General features: G+C 42.0%; 1 long non-coding RNA gene across 3 annotated transcripts; it reads left to right on the forward strand.

The window, feature by feature from the left end:
- The first annotated feature begins 738 nt into the window (after positions 1-738).
- Positions 739-5,531, forward strand: LOC128882419 (uncharacterized). Of its 3 annotated transcripts, none has more exons than XR_008458407.1 (8): positions 739-1,420; positions 1,627-1,672; positions 1,761-1,994; positions 2,092-2,259; positions 2,404-3,032; positions 3,116-3,767; positions 3,842-4,048; positions 5,405-5,531. It is a non-coding gene; the product is annotated as an uncharacterized LOC128882419 (long non-coding RNA). The 3 variants fall into 3 exon arrangements; XR_008458408.1 differs by having other exon boundaries at positions 739-1,311; XR_008458409.1 differs by having other exon boundaries at positions 739-1,294.
- The last annotated feature ends 36 nt before the right edge of the window (positions 5,532-5,567 follow it).

The raw sequence follows: 5,567 nt of genomic DNA on the forward strand, positions 1-5,567 counted from the left end.
TAACTTAAAGCTCGGGATTTTGCTAACAGTTTTCTAGTAACTTTCGTATGGAGTTGGATTTCCCTATACACAATGATGGGCAAAACCCTAGGCTTCGAATAAATCTGAAGTGTACTGATATGTTTGTCTCATTTTCTCTTTTGAATATTTTCCAAAGAAGGAAACGAGACAAACACATCGGCAAACTTCAGATTTATTCGAAGCCTAGGGGTTTGCTCATCTCTGCTTATACAGTCTTCATGCGTGCTATGCAAGTTGTGAAAAATTGGAGATTTTCTACTTCAGCGCTCCGCTTGTACATTGTTGGTACTGTTGCGGAATGCGTCGTGCGGTGATAGGGAATTTTCTGACGTGGGTAAGGTGCCCGTGGAGCGCTGAATCGCTCTGCCCTGAGAGGCGCGTGAAATAAAATTCGAAATACTTTTAAGAGAAAGCAAAGACGTTTTTTCGGTCGACTCGTTTGGTTTAAAAATCGTTTCGTAGTTCGTTCCCAGAGGTTCGATTACGATTGATCTCTCTGGAAAAATCTTCGCTCGATCTGCTGCTTCTCTCCCTTCTCCGGAAGATTCCCGATCCTCCCTTCGGGTTGTCTTGGTCCAATCGGGGGTTGCGCCCGACTCCTTCTATCGGTGATCTTCATCGATCTTGGGTCCACCCGCGAGTCGGGTGGAGATGGGAGTCGCGCGGCCATGATTGTGCAGGACTACATGTGAAAAGGGAAAACGCGGAGGTCTAGAGAGAGAGAGAGACACAGCAATCCTTAAGGAAATTTATTGCCCCCTTGAAGAAGTCGCCGGAAATGCGAACCGAGGTATAGCGCGAGTCTGCTATTTTCAAGGATCTTACGAGCTTGAACAAAAGCTAACTCGACTCGAATTCTAAAGAAATGCATTCCAACGGAAACGGCAATTCGACACGGCCTATAATGAATCTATCAAGTATTTTCAGCGAACGTTCCCTTTTCTCTCCTGACTTTCAACTTTCCCACGCTTGATCACCCACGTCGAATGTTTTAACAATGTACGTGGCGGTTCGTTGATTCAATACGTTAATCCATTTGAATTCCGCTCCTAATTGGAATATAAATATATACTACATGCGGTAGTGTTTAAGCTATTCCGTGTTGTGGCGCTACATGCCATGAAGCTAAGTTCACGTGATAGCGTAACACCTTCACCCTTATACAAAAAGGTGTTTTGACACAACAGCTTTTTAGTTGAACAATGAACCATGATATTCTCTATTGACGTAAGGCGATTTGGATTTTGAAGTTGACGCGATACATATATACAAAGTACGACGGTACTTATGGTAAATACAAGCGGTAACGCACGCATGGCTTAGAATTTACTTACTGACCCGCAATGAAATTTTCGATGAGTTTTAATATACATTGTATGCCGGACATATAATTAACAAGGTATTAAAGATAAAGGCAGTACATAATACGAATACAAACTAAGAGTGTGTTGAATATAAATAATACAGATGGTCCGAATAATCCTTATACATTAGTCTAATCTTATGTGGGCTAATTTAAGTTTATTTGTATGAACTATTTTAAATTTATTTTTTCCTAATGCTACTTCCGCAGTTAAGTCGCCAAACATTCTGTTTATTTTGTAGGGGCCTCGCCAATCACAATCAAATTTTGAGGTTTTTGGTTCCTTGAGTAAGTATACTATGTCATCTACATTAAATTTACACGGTTTCAGTGATTGGTCGTAGTAAGCTTTATTTCTGTGTTTGGCCTTTATTAGGTTCTGTCCCGCCGTTGTCTGAGTGGTGATGATCTTTGTAAAGAGCTCATCGAGGTGTTATGCAAACGTTCAAGGCGTTTGGCCTTTCGAGAATTACGAGGGTATGTTAGCCTTTACACCAAAAATTAACTCGTGGGGAGTAAAACCTGTGGCCTCGTGTACTGAGGTATTATAGGAAAAAATGCAAAATCTTATCCAATCATCCCAATCTGTTTTTGTGCAATAATGCTTAAGGTAATTAATAAAAACACGATGTGCTCTTTCGAGTGAGCCTACAGATTGTGGGTGGAAAGCAGTGGATGTCATTCTTTGAATTTAAAAAATTTTTCAGAAATTTTTCATGGTTTGGCTGATGAAATTCCTTCTTTGGTCAGTGTGAATAACTCTTGGACAACCAAATCTACTGATGAACTGGTCAGCAAGGGCATATGCAACAGTTGCTGTGTCTATACTACGTAATGGAATTGCATCTGAATACTTAGTGAGATTATCCTGTAGGGTGAGTAAATACTGATTTCCTTTACTAGTTACGGGTAAGGATCCGACTATGTCCATTTGTACCTTTTCAAAAGCGCGTTTGGTGGTATCCGTGATCCGCATCGGTTGTTTAGTTTTAATAGTGTAATTTTTGTTTGTTTGGCAGGTGGAACAGGATCGAACAAATTCAATGATTTCTTTTGCCATGCCTGGCCAATAGAAACGTTCTTGGATAAGCTGACGAAGTTTAAAGGAGCCTCGGTGGCCTCCAATTACCGATTCATGATGTTCTTTAATGATTTGGGGGCGTCTCGTCTCAAGCGGGATTATAATGTCTTTACTGTACACTGTAATTACATATAGTGGATCATTAAAAATCTCCCTAAGCAGATCCAATATGTTGTTTTGTTCGGAAGAATTGAACCTATCCGAGTCTATTAATATACTGAAGGTTTTCGAATTCAAAGAGTCTAGGGGGACTTTAAGTGATTTTAACAAAGATTTGATATGATCAAGGTTAAATTCGTCTTGGGGTTCGGTCTTAAAGAACAAGAAGAAAATGGAATATTTGTCGTTTGAGAAAGCCATAGCATCACCAACATTGGCCTGGTATTGCTGTATCTACTCCATTGAAAATTCAATTTGGCCTAGTAGGCCCTCAGTGGTTTGAGAGGTGTCGCTGCGATTTAAGGAGGTAAAGTGGGCGAGATTATCTCGCTGTACGAAGAGGTGATCCTTTTTGTGAAATATAGTGGGGGATAAGGGAGGAGATGCCGTTGATCTATTTACGTCGAAGTTAGTAAGCAAAATTCTTTTTCCAATATTGATTCTGTTTCCATTATTAATGTCTTGTACTAGTGGTTCTTTAAAATCTACAGAATTTCCCGGCGAGGTCACTCCACTGGATTCCCCTGTGCAGTCTTGGTCGCTAACATTCATACTTTCCCCTGCCAACCTCGATTTCCTTGACCGAGGTGGCCTTCCACCCGGTTTCTTTGACCGGATGGGATTCATGATCTCGCCAACCTCGATTCCCTTGACCGAGGTGGCCTTCCACCCGGTTCCCTTGACCGGATGGGATTTCCATGCACACACGGGGTGCCCCTCTCCCCTGAGACGACACAAGATGCACATCGAGCACAGATTCCCTCTTACAGCCCACGAAGCGGGTTCCTGAAGTTCGGATTATACACCCGTTACCAACGATGGACTGAGTCGAGGAGACTCTGGGGTGCTCAATTGGGGCGTTCCTTTATGAAATTCTCGCGAACTGTTCACTAATGTAAATGACTTTTCGGATATTTCTCGGACTCTATTGGTGACCTCGTTTAATTCTACCACTGTTTTCTTGGGCGCTAGGGAAAGTGCGTCGGCGTTTGCATTAACTTTTCCAGGCTTGTATATTATGTTATAATCATATTCATTTAACCTGATTCGCCATCTCATTATTTTAGAAGTGGGATCTTTGACATTATGTAGCCATACTAGAGGTCGGTGGTCAGTGACCAATGTAAATTGTCGGCCGTACAGGTAAAGTCGGAAATGTTCTACTCCGAATAAGACCGCCAGAAGTTCCTTTTCTATGGTAGAATAATTTATTTCAGCCTCGTTCAAGGTTCTAGAGGCGTATGCGATAGGGAGATCCTTTCCTACTGGTCTCTGGCTCAAGATGGCACTTACCGCAAAGTCGGAGGCGTCGGTGGTAACGAGAAATGGTTGTGAAAAGTTGGGAAATTGCAGCAGGGGTTCCGAACAAATAGCGTCTCTTAAAATTTCGAAAGAAGTTTGGACATCCGCGGTCCAACGAAAAGGTACGTCTTTCTTTAAGAGCTTCGTTAGTGGTTTTGAAATTTTAATCATATTGGGTATAAAACGTCGATAATAACCTACAAGGCCTAAGAATTGCTTGATGTTTTTCCGAGTTTTCGGTATCGGGAAGTTTTTTACAGCTCGAATTTTGTCTGGGTCAGGTTTCACTCCCTCACTAGTAATTTTATGCCCTAAGTACGCAATTTCTTTCTGTAAGAAATGGCACTTTTCTGGTTGTAAAATTAGACCAGCGTTTTGCAAACGTGCCAAAAGGGCCCTTAATTTGCGTGCGTGTTCTGAAAAGGAGGACGCATAAATAACTATATCGTCCATATAAACAAGTAACTCTGTGCCTTGCAATCCGGATAATGCCAGATCCATGACCCGTTGAAAGGTAGCTGGGGCATTCTTCAAACCAAATGGTATCCGATTGAACTCAAAGTGGCCATGAGGAGTCGAAAAAGCCGTTTTGCGTTTAGATGCAGGATCTACGGGAATTTGATGAAATCTGGATGCTAGATCTAACGTACTGAAGTACTTAGCTCCGCCTAACTGATCTAATATTTCCGTAATATTAGGAAGGGGGTAGGCATCTGCCACGGTTTTTTCGTTTACCTGCGATAGTCAATAACCATGCGCCATCGAGGCTTTCCGGATGAATCGGGTTTTTTGGGGACAATCCATACAGGAGAATTATAAGAGGACATCGATGGCTGGATTATTTCGCTCTCAATTAGTGAATTTACTTGGGTTTCTATCTCGTTTTTGTGGACCGGCGGAAATCTATATTGCTTCGTGTTTATAGGTAATTCGTCGGTTGTGTTAATGGCATGATGGGGAACATTAGCTGCCTTTAATCTATCACTAGGTAAATGGAACTGATACGGAAACTCGTCGATGATTTCTAAAATACTACTTTTTTCGGATTCATGAAGGTGACCTAATTCATGAAACCTAAGAATTTCACTGAGCCTTCGAGCGTGATCTTCCGATTTGTCCGCGGCCGGATTTCCTGTACGAGAAGAACGGGGTGCAGGAGGTCGTGAATCAAATTCCTCTAGATCGACAGGGGGAATTGTAATAGTAACGTGGTCGCAAGTTGTATTAATTGCGTATAGTTTGACCAGGCCATTTTGTTGGCTCGCCAGAATATCACCTACGAATATGCCAGGTTCGGCATCAATCCGTTTAACGTAGCCCGACTCATTATTATTTCCGGCGGGGACCGAGATCAAAACTTTCGTTCGCGGGGGTAAGACGTGTGATGAAAAGGTGGACGCGAACAAATTCTTTTTTTCGAAAGACAGAATACATGGAAAATTCTCTTTAAATTTAAGGGTTGCCTGTTGTTTTTGTAGGAACGCGACTCCTACAATTCCGGCTTCCTTAATTGGAAAGTCGTTATCGACCAGCTGAAAATGTATGGGGGTGTTGCAAATGAAGATGATTACTTCGCCTCGCGTTTGAACCGTTCCTGAACCAATGCCGGTTAGATGATAAATTATTTCAATATCAACTGGT

The sequence above is a fragment of the Hylaeus volcanicus genome, unplaced genomic scaffold (assembly GCF_026283585.1).
Source record: "Hylaeus volcanicus isolate JK05 unplaced genomic scaffold, UHH_iyHylVolc1.0_haploid 11672, whole genome shotgun sequence".
Lineage (NCBI taxonomy): Eukaryota > Metazoa > Arthropoda > Insecta > Hymenoptera > Colletidae > Hylaeus > Hylaeus volcanicus.